At 32.7% G+C, this 18816-nt stretch overlaps 1 protein-coding gene across 6 annotated transcripts in view; it reads left to right on the forward strand.

Moving 5' to 3' along the window:
- TCF12 (transcription factor 12) overlaps nt 1-18816 on the forward strand; it is a 286947-nt gene that overhangs the window by 18012 nt on the left and 250119 nt on the right. The gene's annotated exons all lie outside the window — the stretch shown is intronic.

The raw sequence follows: 18816 nt of genomic DNA on the forward strand, positions 1-18816 counted from the left end.
AGCTTTTGTTAACATTTAATAATAATCTAACTGTTTTCATTGACTATCTCATTAATGTTTAAAGGGTACCTGATTATAGAACTTTTTGTATTAAAAATAATCTTCAGATTAGGTTGTGGTAGGAAAATATTTTCTTAATATCCAGTGTCCTGTACTTGATATCCAATGTCCTATAATTTGAGGTTTTCAACTACTGTCTTGGTTTAGAAGAATGTGTCATAAGCAATGTACTTCAGTGTAAAAATAGTCTTGGGAAATTGTGGGATAGCATTTGGTTAGTGCTCTGATGTAAGATGAACAAGTTACTGTGGTACTGGACTAATAACAAATATTTTGATTTGGCTCAACTGGTTTAAGTATAAATAAATGGTGTAAAAATGTTCAGGCAAAATCCAAAGTGAGTCTTTAGCTTTGTAAAATAAAGTAGGTGATTTTATATTTCCCCGTAATTCTTTCTTATTTTAAAGATCTGTTGCTATTGTAATGAAGTTGTCTGTTTAGGTCTGAAAGTATTATTTCCAGAGGAAGCGTATTATATTTATTTTCACTAATTTCCTAGGTGACATGGGAGGAAAGTGTTATACTTTAAATTAATTTAGAAAGCCTATGTGTAAATGACTGAAAATGGTTTATTTTAGTAACTACTTTTGAAAAACTTTAAAAGTATAAGCCAAAGCTAAAATAATCTAAACAACTTAGAAAGGTATTTGGTGGAAAACTAAAGTTCTTCTGGTCATTTATTCCTATTTCCCATTCCCACTCCCTTTGTAGAGATTGACTTTGTTTCTTAGAGTTTTTCATATGTAAATGAGTAGCTTTTTTTTTTTTTTTTTTAAAACAGTAGAGAACCATAGTTCTTCTACTTAACCTTTTCATTTAACAAAAGAGGGAGTGTAGGGAATGTAAAGGATGTTCTTGAAGCCCATATTGATTTTGGTAGGATATTTGATTTTCTAAAATATGTGGAAAGATTTGACCTGTTATAGAAAGTGACATATTTGAACAATACACATGACATAGTGAAGCTAAAAAAACCCCAATACATTAGCATTTGTTGGCAGTCTTAAGATTCCACTTTGACCAACTTAATTGTTCTCCCTTTTAGAAAACAAACTCTGAAATGAGTTTTATTGTAATAGGAAGCATTCAGTAAGATTTAGTTCCTTATTTATAGGCACTGTGTGTAGGGCACACTTTTACATGAATTATTTCGCGTAATTTTCATAATAAATCTGAGGCAGATTTAGTTTTACTTACATTTTTGCAAATGCGGAAACAGGCTTAAGGTGGTTTGAGTAACACAGCTGCTAAGTGGCAGAATCAGGTTTCAAAGCTGACCCATACAATTTTGTAGTAGTAGCTAGTTATTCAGATTGTTTTAAAAAAAAAATAGCCTCATAGGTAGTTGTCTAATATCCTGTTATGAAATACAGTTATTTAATATCGAAATTTGGTGAAATAATTCTTGTTAAAATGTGCTCAACAATGTAATAGCGTCATCTGAGGAGCTTTTAACAAATATCTATTCCTGGATTCCGCACCCAAGATATGCTGATTGCAGGGATCTGGGGCAGAGCCTAGGAATCAGAATTTTTAACAAGCTACTATTTAATTGTTAAGCAGCCAACCTGGTTCCAGTTTAGAACCCCTGGAGTGTGTCTGTTTCAAATTTATCAGTATGAGGTTTCAGTTCTCCACTTGTTTTCTCTCTGAAGGTAATGAATTATTACTTTGTAGAAACACGTGAAACTTGAAAGTTCATTTAGTGATGTATTCAAACAAAACTAAACTTCATCTTGTTGAACTGTATTATATGTTGTGCTATAAGGACTTATTTTCTTCATGGACCCCACTAGCCAAAAATAAGTTAAACTGAAGACTTGATCTTGTCTCTTGTAGAGGCGAATGCTGTGGAAACATTTTGTAAATACTCTCTAAAATGTATAAACAGGGAAACAAAATTAAGTGATCAAGATTGAAAAGGCTCTAGAAATGGGTTGTCAGTTTCATTTTTAGTTGAGAGAAAGATAATATTTATCCAAAGAAATAAATTGTGGATTAGATCTCTTGTCTTGATATTGCTTTAAATATTGAGCTTTGATTACTATGCTTCTAAGGCAAGATAATTCAAAAAAAAAAAATCACTTGGCTTTTTTATTTTTTATATTTTTTTCTGCATTTTGGTAAACCTGGATATAGGCAGTGAAAAATCTTCTTGCCTCCTTTAGAAATTCTACTTACTGTGAGCCAGAGAGGAAAGATTGGCGGTATTTCTGGCATTGGTAATTTTTAGTGCACAAAGTATTTTCTCACAATATTGATTTTTGGCGAGGTTTCTTACCATAGGGACAGTGAAGTTAGCAAGTCATATTAAATTCAGGAAACACTATTTACTGAGTTATGTTAACTGCAAAGTAATGTAGGATATAGAGAAAAGAATATGATAAAGTCTGTGTAAACACTGGTAAATAAAGTTAGAGGAATGAGTTAATTCTTCCATTTGATATATTAATGTTGACAGCTTAACAATACCGAGTTTTCTAATATATGAACATGGTGAATCTCTCCTCATTCACATCTGTAAATCCTCCTTGGCAGTATTTTGCAGTTTCAGTATAGAGGTCTTGTGCATATTTTGTTAAATTTATCCATAAGTGTTTCATGTTGTTTAATTCTGTTATACATGGTATTTAAATTTTTTTCCAATTATTTATTGCTGTTGAATAGAAATATGGTTGATTTTTATATATTAACTTTGTATCCTGTGACTTTGCTAAATTAAATTCACTTATTAGATATAACAACTTTTTTTTAATGGAGACCTTAGGATTTGCTAATATATAGTCAGGTTGCCTGCAGATTAAGACCGATATATTTTTTCCATTCTAATCTGTCTATCTTTTATGGTTTAGGATACCAGCTATCATAGTAAATAAATAATGTTATATAGTAGTGGTGAGAGTGAATATCTTTTCCTTGTTCTCAAGTTTGAAAAGCATTCAGTTTTTAACCATTAAATATTTTAAGTGTAGGTTTTGGTAGATGTCCTTTACGAGGTTGCAGAAATACATTTGTAATCCCAGTTTCCTTTTTTTTTTTTTTATAAAAAAAAATCATGAATGCATTGAAATTTTGTCAAATGCTTTTTTGAATCCATTGAGATCATAGATAGATTTCTTGCTTCTTTCCATATAATGAATAACATTGATTGATTTTTGAATGTTAAACCTTGTTCTTGGAATAAATTCTACTTGGTCATGATATATTATTTTTATAGTACTGAATTTAATTTAATATTTTGTAAGGACTTTCTGTGTCTGTATTTATGATGTATATTGATCTGTAGTTTTTTTCTTTTTTTTTATGGTACTATCTGCCTTGGTTTTGGCATCAGGATCATGCTGGCCTCGTCACATGAATTAGGAAATGTTCCCGTACTCTCTTGTTTTTGAGAGTATTTGTGTGGAAATAGTGTTTTGTCTTCCTTAGGTATGTAACAGAATTCATCAATCAGGCATTCAGGCCTAGTGTTTTCTTTAAAAGGTTTTAAATTGTGAATTCAGTTGTTTCAGTTGATTTAAAGCTACTCAGATTTTCTATTTCTTCGTGAATCAGTTTTTGTAATTTGTGTCTTTCAAGGATTCTTTCCATTTTATTTGTTATTAAGTTTATTGGTCTAAAATTATTCATAGTATTCCATTAGCTTTTTTATTGTGCAAAGGTATGTAATCATGTTTCATTTTTCCCTTTCGATATTGGTAATTGTGTTTTTTTCTTTTTCTAGTCTTAAAAGAATGTTTATATTTATCTACATATTTTTCATTTCCATTATTCTTCATTCCATTATATATATATCCAATTTTCTATCTTATTTTCTTTCTGTCTGAAATTTCTTATGGTGCAGAACTGTGGACAATGAATCTTTTTACTTTTGCTGGTCTGAAAAGGTTTATTTTGCCTTTATTTTTGAAGACTATTTTTTCTGGATATGGAATTTTAGATTAACTTTTTTCTTTTGACAAGTTAAAGATCTCTATTGTATTTTTGGCTTTTGTTGTTTCTCGCGACTAGTTTTCAATAATTCTTATCTTTGTTTCTTTCTGTGTAATATGTTTTTGTCCCCTCTGGTTGCTTTGAAAATTTCTTTGTTTTTAGTAATTCGATTATGAGTTTCCTGTGTGTGTTTATATGTGTTTGGTATGTATGTTTATAGTGTTTTATCAAATTTGAAAACATTGTAGTCATTGTATTGGCACATGTTTTTTCTTGTAGGACTCCAATTACACATATGTTAGTTCTCTCGATATTATCCTATGGGTTATTAACATTCTATTTTTTTTTTAGTCTTCTTTATACTTCAGTTTTAATAGTTTCTTTTATTATTGTGTCTTCAAGATACTGATCTTTTCTTTATAGTGTCTAATCTGTTGTTTATCCTATCCAGGAAGTTTTTCATTTCAGCTACTCTCTTTTATTTCTAAAAGTCCCTTTTTTTTGGTCTTATATCTTTCCTTATGGTGATCCTGTTTCTCTTTAAATCATTGAGCAATTTGTAATAGCTGTTTTCAAGTCTTTGCCTAATATTATCATCTTTTTATTTTAGGCACGTTTCTATTGACAGATTTTTCTTCTGGTTATGAGTCACATTGTCATGCTTTATATGTCTGGTAAATTTTGTTTAGATTCTAGACACTATGAATCTAACATTGAGTATTGGTATTTTGTTGTCTTCTTTTAAAGAGCGTAGGACTTTGTTATGACATGAAATTAAGTTACTAGAGATCAACTCAATCCCTTCAGTCTTGTTTTTAAGCTTTTTTAGGGTGGGTCTAGAGTAACTTTTATGTTAAGGACAGTTTACCCTGTTACTAAGGCATCACCTTTCTGAAGTCTTTACTTAAATGCCTCAACTTTTCAGTGTTTTATGCACTACTCTACTTCCAACTTAAAAGTCCTTGGTTATCTCTTGGCTGCTTTTGTGGAGTTTTACATATGCCTGAGTAACATACTTAAGGGGACCCCATGCAGATGTCTGGAGATCTTTCTGTGTATAGCTTTCTCCCCTGGATCTCTGCCCCACAAATCCAATTGCCTTTGCTTCTCAGGATTCTGATCTCTGTCCCCTCAACTCAGTGGTACTGCTTTGCTCTGCTTGCCATTCCCTTCCTACACAATGATCTGCAGATTGGTTCTAGTCAGGAGACCAGGATGATGGTAGAGTTCACTTAGTTTGTTTCCCTTTTTTCAGGAGTTAGTCTTACATTGTTTTCTAATTTTCTGATTATTTGCAGTGGGAGAGTAAATTCAGTCTCAGTATATCATGGCTGAAATCAGAAGTGTCCCCCTTTGTAGGAAGGTAAATACAGCTAGTAGAAAATGTGTAATAGGAAGAATGGAGGCAGGGTTCTTGGATGCGGGCTGCATTCAAGAAGCCAGGACAACCATATAAGTCTGGTCAGGTGTTACCCTGCATTGTAAATGATGGCCCTGGAGGTGTGAGATACACAGTTTAAATGATAGCTTTGCATGGAGCAAAGCTGGTAAGGATACAAGTGAGAGCATAGAGATGTGAAATTGATAGAACTTCATTTTAATTGATTTAGTAGTGTGAGGTAGAGTGGGCCATCTGAGGTGATGTCAACGTTTTGTGTGATTTATCACTGTGGAGGTGAGTAAGCACTATTCAAAAGGGTTTCATGAAGCTTAAATGAGATCTTGCATGTGAAAATGCTTTCTAAATGACAAAACAATTTGAAGTATTGTTTAGTGCTAAAGTCTGTTCTCTGGATATCTACAGAAAAGCCTGAATAATGTTGCTCTGAAAAACTTAGTGTAACTCCAAAACAGCAGAATTCGTCTCCAGGGCAAGTTTTCTTTCTCTCTTTGAAGAATTTAGTCAGTATAAGAGTTTTTTAGCTTCAGGGCAATCTGTATAAGATAGCTCTTTAAAATCCCTTGACTCCAGAAGAGACTATTAAGACAAACTGGAGTAAATACCAGTGGAGTAGTAAATACCAGTGACATTTTGTGTAAGTTGAGGAAGTTAAAACATTGTTCTTAATGGTGCCGTCACCTCAGAATGAAACTGAGGGCTGAAGTTTATGACAAAATCAGCTCAGAAGTCATAGTCAAAAGTATAGAAGTGACAAAAGCCTTTAAGGCTTCTGTAGAATATGAATATGTTTTTTTATTATAAGCATTTCCACCCCATTCACTTTCTATATGTTTTACATGCACTTATTTTTCTATGTCATTAGAGGGAAGAGAATGCTTACACTTTTCCATAGTAAGGACACAAAAAGTCCCACTCTTTCCCTAGATAAATCATAACCTATAAGACATGGACAATAAGGCTTGAATACAGATTATCTTAAAGTTAACTGATTTTCTCTGTTTGATTTCTCTTGATTCCAACCAGAGTTTGTTTGTGACTCTGCATTAGAGAAAATATCCAGTTTCACAATTTCCAGAAATGGCCATTTCACAGTACCCTGAAAAGGCAAAAACAGTTGTTACCTTTTAAAAATATAGTTGAAATCCTTGATTTTATTTTTATTCATTCCATTAAATTGTCTTAACGTCTATTTATATTTTTAAGTGTTTAGTTTTCATCTCTAGAATTTTGATTTGTGTCTTTGTATCTTCTGTATTTCTAAACTTCGAACATATGGAATAGTTTATAATAACTTATTTAATATCCTGGTCTGTTAATTCTTATATCTATGTCAGTTCTGGTTGAATTTAATTGATTTTCTTTTCTTCTGTATTATTTGTACTTTTCTGCTACTTTGTGTGCCTGGTAATTTTTTAAATTATTATTACGTTCTAGACATTGTGAATTTTACATTGTGGATGCCGTATAATTTTGTATTATCAAAAATATTCTTGATCTTTGTTCTGGAATGTAGTTAAGTTACTTTGAAACAGCTTAATTCTTTCTGGTCTTGCTTTTTAAGATTCTTTAGGTGGGTCCAGAGCAGTGCTTGGTTTAGGATTGATTATTCCTCACTCCTATGGCCAGTGCTACAGGACTCGAGCAATTTTACAGACTGGCTGCTAGGAGAACAGATACTGTTATTGGCCCTCTGTGAGTTCCTGGCACCTTTTATCTTGTGAGGTTGTTCTTCCTCCGGCCTCAGGTAGCTTCTTCACATGCATGTGCTGAACAGTACTCAAAGGGAGCCCTCTGCAGGAATTTGTTTGTTCTTAGTGCTGCTGCTCTCTGGTTCTCTCTCCTTCCCACTCTTGTGAGATCCACGTCCATGTTGTCAGCTCACTGAGTCTGTCAGTCTTCATCTTCATTCCCCCTTCCTGACCTCAGCCTGGAAACTTTCAAGTCAGAAAGTTTGGCCATTTGTAGGACTCATCTAATTTGTTCTTGCCTCCTAGATATCGCTGTCTTTTGTTACCTGTAGTTCAGTATCTTAATCATATGTCATTCATTTTCTCCATTTTATGCTTTTTTAGGCAAGAATGTTTTCTAGTTTCTGTTTCTCCCTATTACTCTATCTTTCTGGAAACTAAGTTCAGCCTATTTACATTTAAATCAGTTTTAAAAAAGAAAATTCAGTTCCTCAGTTGCCCTAGCCACATTCTAAGTATTTAATAGCCACATGTATCTAATGGATACCATATTGGAGAGTACAAATATAGATATTTCCATCATTGTATAAAGTTCTTCTGTACTGTGCTTGTGCTGCATTAGACCATGTATTATATACAGTGTGCTCACGTATATAACAAAAGCTTACATAAAAATTGTAATTAGATTTATGATTTTTTTTTTACCATAACATAGTAATTAAGTTTATGTTTAAATTAGGTTTATGTATTTCTGTTTACACAAAGAAGTCTAGCTTTTTAGTTTCGAGTTACCAAGTTTATATTTCATATCTAGCAGATTGTGAAATTTGGAATGGGTTTCAACTTAAGTGCTTTTTCTCTGTATTATGCTGCCTTCCTGGAGCAGGGTGAGAATACTCTGGATTGTTGGGTCATGCCTTATTTTGAAATTTTTTTGTTTGTTTCTTGTGGCAGATATTATTCCAATTGATAATGTTCCAGCCCTTTATATTCCCAGGCCTGCTTAAATACTTGTTTATTCAGAAAAATATTTGAGCACTTACTATGAGGCTGGCATTTTCTTTGGTATATGTGGATGAAAGACTACTTTTTGCTGCAACCCTGTGAGTATCCATTGTTTCCATACAGAGGCTATAATCCCTGAAAGTAGAATGGACCTATATCCTGAAAACTTAAACTGTATTTCCAGCCACTCTACCATTTGAGATGTGGAATGGCACAGTCAAGCTGCCTTATAATCTTAGTGAAAAATAGTGTTCCTCTTTCTTTAGTGACTGTCAGAGCTATTTCTTGTAGATAGTAAAGTCTCTAATGGTTTGATGAGAACTATTGAAGAGCTATGAATGTTAGTTAACCAACAGAGTTCTTTAAAAATGGAAGCAAGAATCCAGTCTTTACAGGAGAAACACTTTCTACACAAAGGAAACCATTTTCTTCCAAGAGTCTCTAATCATTGTAAATTGAGAAATTGGAGACAGTTTAATCAAGTTTCTTGTTTTGAGTTAGCTGTTTAATTTACTTAGTTGTTAAGAAAAAGATTTCACATTCAAGTATCAAATGATTATTAAAATGGTTATTTTTATTGTTTACCATTTAATAAAATTGTTTAAAAATACGTCACGTTTTGGTAATGGTACACACAAATGTTGAATTAGAAGATGTTCAGAGGCATCTGTTTCTTTTAACTTTGGTTTTAAAAAGAAATAGCAAGGTGAATGTTTAATTTTTTGACATGACAATCTGAAAAATCTAAATAGCTGCTGTAAAATATAGTGCATATCTTTTACAAATAAAATCACTATCTCTCTGACTTGTAAAGCTTGAAAATGCATTTGTCACATATGTGATTTATTTGTATTCTGACTTGTACTCAAGAATTTGAGTCGGACACATGCACTGGCTATAGAAAATAAATGATAAAGTTAAATTTACTAACTAGTAGTATATATTTCTTTTTAGTAGTGGTTTTATTAATAACTGGATTATGGAATTTGGTTTAAATTGTTTTGCAATAGTCTTATTTTAAATAAATAATTTAAAAAGTGTTATAAATGTGTGGAGCAAAATTCGGCTTTCGGGGTTTGCTTTGATATTTGTGGTATTTTGATAGCTGTATTCAAAAGTACTTTTGTTAACCTAAAGCTATTTTAGTGCCTTATCCTAATTCTTTGAGATATAAACTAATCTTTGAGATTAGAGAAAACCATTAGTTTAGTAAATAAGTGCCTACTGTATGCTAAGCACTGCTAAATGAGGATAATAAAGATGGATATGGTCAGTGTAGTTCTGTATAACTAATAGAAGAGAGATAATTGTAATAATAATATTTAATAATTGTAATATAAATATAAACCTATTGGATTCTTGTGGACATTTTAGAAAAAATACCTGTGGAAAAATTCTTAATGAGTAAATAAATGGGGTCACAGGTCAATGTTTTCTTCCTTATATATCTAACCTATTGTTAAAATAAGTACAAGACTATATAGTTATATTTGTATAAGCAATCCAAATATTTTAAAATACACTATGTAGCACTGTACAGTCATACTGATAGTATTACTCACATAGTATGTGTTACTAAATATTTGGGGGAATGAAAACTGTTCTTAAGGCTTTGTATCAGTAATAGATAACTTATGCTTTCTATCATTTTTAAACTGCAGGCCATTACCCATTAGTGGGTTGAGAAAACATTTTGGGGATTGCACACAGCGTGATAAAGAAATGGGAAAGAACAGAAGCTATGAGAATGTATCACATGCATCTAGAAGATTGTTTCTATAAAATTTTAGTTATATAAATATACATTTATGTACACTAGGTGGTGATATAAAAATATATTTAACATTGGATTGTGGTAGGAAAAAACAACAACTTTCAAAGCCACAGCTTTGGTAGTTAATTTTAGCTGCTTTTAAAGTTCTGGTCTCTACTATTTTGTAAGGTGTGAAAATGATTTGATTTGCATATCTGATGTGTGGTGAGTTTGGTCCTTGTTGATGCTGCTTTGCAAAATGCTTGATAGGCACTGTGGTTTTAACTCCACTCCAGATTTTTCTGCATTAGATATAAGGTCTGTTACAACTTTCTTTGTTCTTTTGTCTTTGTCTTTAAGGTCACTGACCTTTAACTCAGCTTCCTCTAAAGAAAGAAGGCTGCTCTCTTGGTTTTGGAGGCAGTAGACATTTCTGTTGGTATTAAAGAAAAGATCCCAGAAACATGAACAGAGACTAGAATGTAATTATGTTAAAACAAAAACTAAAAACAGTAGCAAAGAGGAGAAAATTTAGTTAATGATGTAACCTGCCTACACCTCAGTTTGGAAAAAAAGAGGAGGTTGTTATTTGATCTCTCAGGTTACTTTCTGATAAAATTTGGAACTACTGGACATCTTTACATTTCTTTCAGTTCTGGACTCCTAGTAAATATTTGGAATGATAATAATGAACAGCTTGATTTTCAGGAATTCAGAACCACTAATGAAGTAAAAATAAACTGTGTTTCTTAATATGTGTGCATTTAAATGATGTTATAAGAGCCTATGTACTGTTCAGCAAAGTTTATATAGGAAAATTAAATGCTCATAGCTTGTATATTGGAAAAAAACACCTTAGAACTTTCCCTAAAGTGAATGTTTCTTTGAAGCATATTTAATTTGTAACAATGCGTCAAGGCCTTTCTTTGCTCTCTCTAGGATTATTTTTTGAGATTATAATGAAGTGATTTTAATTGCAGAAGATAATTCAGCATTTAAACACTCTGAAACTTTCATTTTCTAGAAATACATATGTCTTAAAACGAGGTTATTTTCAGAATCCTAGATCGTTGCCTTTATTGCTTTTTTATATTACTTGATTTTTGGATTTTATTGTCATGGTATTAGCTGTTAACTTGAGGAGTACTAGAGCATAGAAAACACAGCTTACTTGATTTAGAAATGTGGGGCTGTATAAGTTGAACAGAGATGGAAAAACAATTTCTTTAGATCAGAAATATTTTACATCTAGAAACATACCCTCAAACTCTGGCTGTAATTTTTCCATGCATGCCATTTATTAGCTAATATATTCTTTCTAAAATTTTTGACAGTGTACTATAGAAATGTTTTCAGAGTTTCTGCTCTTTCTTTCTAAGGAATGCTTTAATTCTAGGCAAAATTTAACTTTGCTGGTTTTGATAAGGTGTTACATCTTCAGTCAGAGTGGGGGACATTATTAACCAGCCAAAGTACCACACCTGTACTGTTTTCTTTTTTCTTTTATCTTCACTTAATATTTTTTAGGAAAGTGTTCTGAGATATTTGAAAAGGGAGAAATCTTTCAGTGTTTTATTTAATTGACCTTCATTCTTTAGGGCATCTGCTTTATAATATGAAAGGGGGGTCCCAACCACAGCCCTCCCTCCCCCTTTCTGGATGCAGCTTTTATTTTCAAGTAATCCTGGTTCTCTATGAACTGTAACATACTGTTGACACCTTGTATTACAGCAAGTAAAAATTGGTACCGTTGTGACAGGATATACCTTGTGCCTCAAGGAGGCATCAGGCAGAGTTTGAACATTGTTCCGTGTATGTATCATAGGGTGTCGCCGACTGGGTTTCCAGAGAACACGAGATTGCCATGGCAACAAAAGCTCTTTGAAGGCAGAAATCTTGGCAGAATGGTTAGGTCTTTTGAAGTGCTGGGTGTGTTGATAGGAAAGGATCCAGTCAGCAATAAGCATACAACTGTAGGCCAGCAGTCAAGTAAAAATAAGCATTTAGTTTTTAGCTTTAACCTGAAGCCAGATATATTTTGTTTCCTCCTTAATGCTAATCTTCCTTCAAAACAAATATTTATATGAGGTTTTCTTTTTATATGTACACTTTTTCAAGAACATAACTTTATAGGCATGTGCTGTATGATGTTTTAGCTAGCCTAAATTGTTGCAGTTTTTGTTAAAACTGTGGTGAAATGCATTCTAGTATTAATGGGTTCTGATATTAAAAGCAGAGTAGATAAAATTATTACAAATTACTCAATTCGGAATTTGATTTTGTTTAAAAACTATTGAAAAATAAAAATAAATCCTCAAACTTCATGATCTGCCCATTGTTTTCAAGATCCTTATCATACCTGACCAACTTTCTCTCTTATTCTCTACTTTGATTCTCAACCTTCTGCATGGTTTTGCATTTGTGGCTATTCCTGCCTGCTTCTGATCCATCACTCACGTTGTGCCTCCTGCCTACCATGCTTTCTCATTTTTCTGCCTCTGCAAACACTACATCTCAGAATTTTTTTTCTCAGGTTTCACCTTTGTTATTAAGCTTTCTCTGACTACTATAACCTCCAGGAATCTTTTCCTTCCCAAACTCTTGATTAGAATTTATATGTGGAATCATACAGAGTTTAACATGATTTACACATTTTTTTGTTTGTTTATGTGTTTAATGTTTTGTGTTGGACTTATAAATAACAAGCTTTTTGCAGTCAGGAACTGTGCCCAGTCAGTACTCTTGTGCCTTATTATAAAGGACCAGATATATGGTTAATACTTAGTGAAAACTAGTTCATTAAGGGCTTTAATTTGAAATTATTAATGTTCAAAAATTATATTCAAATAATAGACTATTTGGCTTTTTACTAAGTTGTATATGTAGTCATCATAGACTACATATCTTAAGGATACTTGCTACTTTTTATGCTTGATCCTAGGGCTAATAATTTGTGTAGATCTGTTTCCAATTGCAGTTCTTTACCTAAATTGAAAATGATTTGAACGACTTTTCAAAATTCTCCCAAGAATGATACATAACTAATATCATTATAGATATCTAAAAGTTAATTCAGTCCATATAGTGAAAGTCTTAAGGTACCAGAGTTTAATTCATATATGGAACCACAGTTGAGAATGGGACATATATGAGTAGTCATTTCTATATGAACAGGGTTTTCTTATGTGTGAATTACTTGCTTGAATTTTTCTGTACATTGATTTTGTTATTCTCTATTGTTATTTCTTTTTTAAAAAAACATAGAGGGTGGTCAAACTTTTAAGGAAAACCGTTCCAGGGACTAGGTGGAAGTTTTGCTATTTTGATTTATTAGAAGCTATTTGAAATGATAACCCAACTTTAAGCAATACCACTGTCTGCAGATGTAAAATGCAGTTCCTACTTTTTAGGCTAGGAAATTTTTGGTTTTACAAAAACTTTTAAAAGATTTTCTCCCTCTATAAATGAAGAGGAAGGTAAAAGCTAGCTGCTGAATCAGATGTTTTAGGATTATTTTATTACATCTTGTCTGCAAAAGACTTCACAAATTATTTGCATGCATCTTTTACTTAGAAATGTTAGACTTCAGCCTTTATTTTTAAAATTAATTATTTGTTGAAGAAATATCTAAAGTACATAATTAAACTCAAAACTTACATTTAGCTTTTTGCTTTTGTTTACTGAACCAGGTCTAGGGGAAAAGACTTAGGGCCTTAGGGGAGTGCCAGGATCTTCTGGGTCTGATAATATTTTAGGGATATTCCCCATTCACAGTATAGTTATTATTTCCTTAAAGCAAATGGAGTAAAGAAGCTCTTGCAATTAACCACTATGGAAAATGATTTGATAGTTAATGATTTATATATAGTTCTTCACTGTTTATGATAGCATAAGTTATAGTTAGATGAATTTATTTGAAAAAATAACACTAAGTCATTTTTGATTAAAATCTTTATACATTCTTATTATTTTCTTAAAGCTTACTAAATATGTTTTATCAGGGTTATAGTCATGAATACTTTTGTTTTTTGCTTTAATACAGCAATAGTGTATTGCATTATAATGATAGAATTGTTTGATTCTTTGCAAACCTTTTTCCAATTATTGTGCATTTATATAAGTGGCATTTTAATTTTTTATTTCCTTTTTACTTATAGTTATTTCTCAGCTTGTTAATTTTTAGCAGGACTGACCAATTTTTAGCTTTAATTATGTTGTATAGTCTTTATTCTGCTCTGTAATCTAGACAGCTAAAAACTGACCCCCTTAAAAACTGACCTCCTTGGGGTTAGCGAGATAGGTAAGCATTGTTACAATCAGAGACTGTGTTGATACATGAAAATAGGGTTGAGAAGAGTGCATGAGCTTTGTTTAAGCTCTTTTTGTAGCTTATTTCTGTTTGCCTAGAGTAGATTGTAGTCACTTGATGTACGACTATGTGAGATATGGACTATTGTCATTTCTCCTTCAGGTGACTGACATTTAAAAATCTTTAAGTGTTTTTTTTCTCATATAGTAGCAAAATTTGAGAAAATATTCAAATAAATGGCTTGTTTATGTTAAATGTATTAGAACATGAACTTTAATGCCAACCGATTACCAATTAAAGGTATTTAAAAAATTTATTAAATAATAGAAATGTTTTTGGCATAAAATGAATTAATTGGAGATATAATTACTGATAGTGATTACTGTATTGAACTCTAAAATGCCCTGATAAGGAACATTCTTTTGAATACTTTGTTGCCTGGTCCAGTGTGAAGAAAATTTTTTGTAAATGTAAAGAGAAAAAAAGAACATTTAAATTCCCCCTTTTGGTTATTGAGAGTAGAGACTGAATTGATCAGTTAAGAAATACCTTTTCAAGGACATGTTTTGGTACTAGATGTAACATAATAATTTATTAATTCGATGGGTTCTGTGTAGTTCCTGAAATTCATGGCTCTTGTTTGAGCTTTTTTTTTTTTTAACTCTGGTGTCCTGTCATTTTTCTATGTTTGAATCTGTCTAGTTTACTAAGTGAGGAGGAGGATAGTCAGAGCTGTGTCTTCCAAACACCAAGTGTGCCTCTTTTCTCACGGTGGTGCGCCTGACTTTTTGCTGACTTTAATGTCTAATGGATTGGGCCAGACTCAGAGGAGAGGAAGTGGGGAACCAACTGATTAGGACTTGTTCTGAGTTCAAGAAAAATTCATGAAGAGAGTAAGGATGTTCATTTCCAAAGATGACATGGAGGACACTACCCCTGGTTTTCAGCTCAGCCTCACTAGGGTGGAAGAATGGAGATCAAGTTTCAGGGATTGTATCCATTGGAGAGCTTGAGGAAACTTGAACACAGTAACATAGTGGAATTGCCCCCTCCCCCCCCCCCAAATGAGTGTTGTTTCATATTAAGCTAGTAAAGTGGAGGGACTTCTCCTTTAGCTAGTAGAAAAAAAAATCTTTTGAGCTACTCAGTGGTTACTAAGTGAGAATATAATTTCGATCTCTATATCTTTGGCTTAGGTTTAATTAGAAATAGTTGAAAAAGCTGGCTCCCATTAATTTCTTTTGAATTCATTCATAATATTACTTTTGGAGCATTAACCTCAGAGGGATCAGGTTACTTTTCAGTCAGTTTGAACAAATAAGAACTATTTGAAAGTGTTACAATATGGCTTTGACTTTCACTCTGAATGAAATGGGAAGCCATTGGAGGGAAGGCCATCTGAGTTAATGTTTTAACAGGATCACCCTGGCTGCTCTGTAGAGAATAGGATAGAAAGAGGAGACCAGTTAGGAGGCTATAGATAACATGTGCTTGAATTTTGAATATTAAGGTAGGACTGACGGATATTCGGCCCGAGCAACAGAAAGGAGAGTTACTATTAATTGAGAACGGGGAAGACTGAAGGAGGACCAAGTTTATTTTTTTTTAGAAATAAGACTGGAAATACAATTTTAGACATGTAAAAATACCTATTAGACATCCAGTTGGAGCTATTAGTAGGTAATTTGATATTCTGGTCTGGGATGCTGGGTAGAGGTATGAGCTGGAGGTATCAACTTGGGAGTCGTCTGAATATATATGGAATTTAAAGCCATGAGATCAGAATGAATGTAGATGAAGAAGAGATCAAAAGACTTTGCACTTCAGCATTTAGAAGTTGGGTAATGATCAAGAGAGGCTTGAGAAGGCATGTTTAGAAATACAGGAGGAAAATGAGGCAAGTGTAGTGTCATGGAAGGGAAATGAGATTGTTTCAAGGGAGAAACAACTGTTACTAACAATTAAATGCTGCTGATAGGTCAATTAAGAAATGAGCACTCAACAATGTGGAGGTTATTGATGGATTTGAAAGGAGCAGTTGTGGTAAAATGGATGGCTCAAAACTACTGGGTGGTTTTGGGAGAGTGGAAGATAGCAAAATACAGGCTCTTCACATAACACTTTGCTCTTGTGGGGAAGAGAGAAAAGGGCTGTAGCTATGTGGTAGTAGAGGTGAGTCAAAAGTAGTTTTTATTTTTTATCTTTTTTTAAGATTGAGAGTTAATAGTGTGTTACGGGATCGTGGGAATAAGTCAGTAGGGAGAAAAATAACTGGTGATTCAGGAGGGAGAAGGAGAATTACTTGAGTAGATGAGAAAAGGATGGGTCAAGTGTACAGGTAGAGGGAATGGAGTGTTGGGTAAGGGCAAGGACAGCTCATAGCAGCAGGAGAGAAAATGAAGAATATTAGGTTAATATTAGGTTAAGAATATTTTAGAAATATAGAAGTGAATATACTGTTGTGATCTTTATTTTGCTACTTTCTATATAACTTTTATTAAGTCTAATAATAACCTGTGACTATCATGGTAAAATTGATATTCGAAAGATATGGAGGATCTATGAAATATTATTCTTAAAGTTAAGAAGACTGTTGAAATTTATTTAATTAAATAATTTTGCCCATCATACTTAGACATTATCTGTATATATGGTTCTGTTAATTATTAATTGATGTACAAAAAATTTTAAGGTAATACTTGTAAATTAGCAGATCCTAATGTATCTCAGCTTGCTTAAATAACTAGTTTAAATAATTATTGTCAAATGTATATGATTAGACCAATTAGTTTTAGCATGGTCACTTAATAGTGAAGGACTATGAATGTGGTACAAGTTTCTGTTTAAGAATTGAATATGGAATGGAAGATATCTTAAGCTACATTTAGTCTGTTTAGCAGATTAGATTTTCATTTAATGTCATGCAAACAACGCAAAATAGAATAGAAAAATTCAGATATAGTCCAAAGAACATATGTAAATTTATTACATGATAAACCTAGCATCTCAGAGCTCTGGGGCAAAGATGGACTTTTTAATAAGTAGTAAATCATTTGGAAAAAAATAAATTTATATCTGACATCATACAGAAAAATAAACTTCAAATGGACCAGAGATCTCAATATAAAGAATGAGACTATATAAATATGAAAAGAGTACATGGGTTAATTCTTCTGTAATCTGGGTGTGAGGAAATGTTTTCTGTGACTTCAAATCCAGATTCAACAGAAGGAAAGACTGATAAATTTGAGTATAAAAAAATTTAAAGTAAGAATTTCTTGTAAAAAACACATAACAGTCAAAAGACAGGATGCCAAACTAGGAGAAAATATTGCATTACCTATCTCAGATGGAGTGCTAATATCACTAATATTAATGAACGTTTAAGAATAGAAGATGAAAAGACAAGACCAAATAGAGACCTGGTGGAAAAATAGGCAGGAGACTCGGATAGACAGTTCTCACAAAAAACTATAAAAAATTCCCTTAAACATATGAACAGATATTCATGCTTACAGTAGGAGAAATCCAAGGTAAAACTTGCACTGAGATGCCACTCTTCACCTATGAGAGTGATGGAAATTTAAAAATTAACAACCAAATACTTTTTTGGCTGTGAGGAAAGAAGTATTTTCATACTTTGTTGACGGCAATACATAGTGGTATTTTGATACCACTGTATCCCAAGTTGGCACAGGATAGCTCAAAAAGTGGCATCCTTCCGGAGTGAGAGGGCAGAGAAAGAGAAGAATTTATCACCTAAGGCATTTTGAGACATACATCTGGCTACACTTGGTCCCTTCTCTTACAAATCCCTGGAGTCAGAAGGAGGTGGGAGTTCTGCCCCACGCATTTCTTTCTGCCTTACTTAAAACTCCATGGTCTCTTCCACCAAGACTGGCTTTTGAGATACTAAAGCTAGGTGAGTTAAGGAACACAAACACTCCTTTCCCAAGACAGTAACAGAACTAAAACATAGGAAATCATGTTTTTGATTGTAGGAAACTGAATATTCACTAAATGTGGTGTTATGGTCTTTTGGTAACAAATCATAGTCTCTTTCAAGATAAGTGGATTCATTAGGTATGTGAGAGCAAAGGTTAGGTGTTTGGAAAGGCTAACAATATTTTAATAATTAAATAGAATTATCTTCATTAACTGATTTTCATGAAGCATGCATTATATATATGTGCAAAGAGACATGTTTTGGAGAGGCATATGATATGTGGAATATATCAAAAAGAATGTGTACTTAGAGTAAATACAAACTATCATGTGCTATGTAACTACAGAGCTTCTACCTTAACTCAAAACCATTATATCCTGCACTTTATGTATACGCATTGATAATTAATTTTTAGATCAACAATACCACAAGGAAAGTTAACTAATCTTATTCACCAGTGACCTTATTATGTATCATTGCATTTAGAGTTACTTTGTTTGTGCTAGTTATTAGAAATGAAATGGAAGGTGGTTTTATAATATAAGTCAAGTTAAAAGCAGGTTATCTTGGTAGAAATGTAAAATGGTACAAGCTGCTTTGGAAAATAGCATGGCTATTCCTCAAAAGGTTAATCTGAGTTAACATGTGACCCAGCAGTTCCACTCCTAAGTGTATACCTGAGAATTGAAAACATGTCCACTCAAAAACTTGTATGTGAGT

The sequence above is a fragment of the Rousettus aegyptiacus genome, unplaced genomic scaffold (genome assembly GCF_014176215.1).
Source record: "Rousettus aegyptiacus isolate mRouAeg1 unplaced genomic scaffold, mRouAeg1.p scaffold_m13_p_3, whole genome shotgun sequence".
In the NCBI taxonomy this organism is placed as follows: Eukaryota; Metazoa; Chordata; class Mammalia; order Chiroptera; family Pteropodidae; genus Rousettus; species Rousettus aegyptiacus.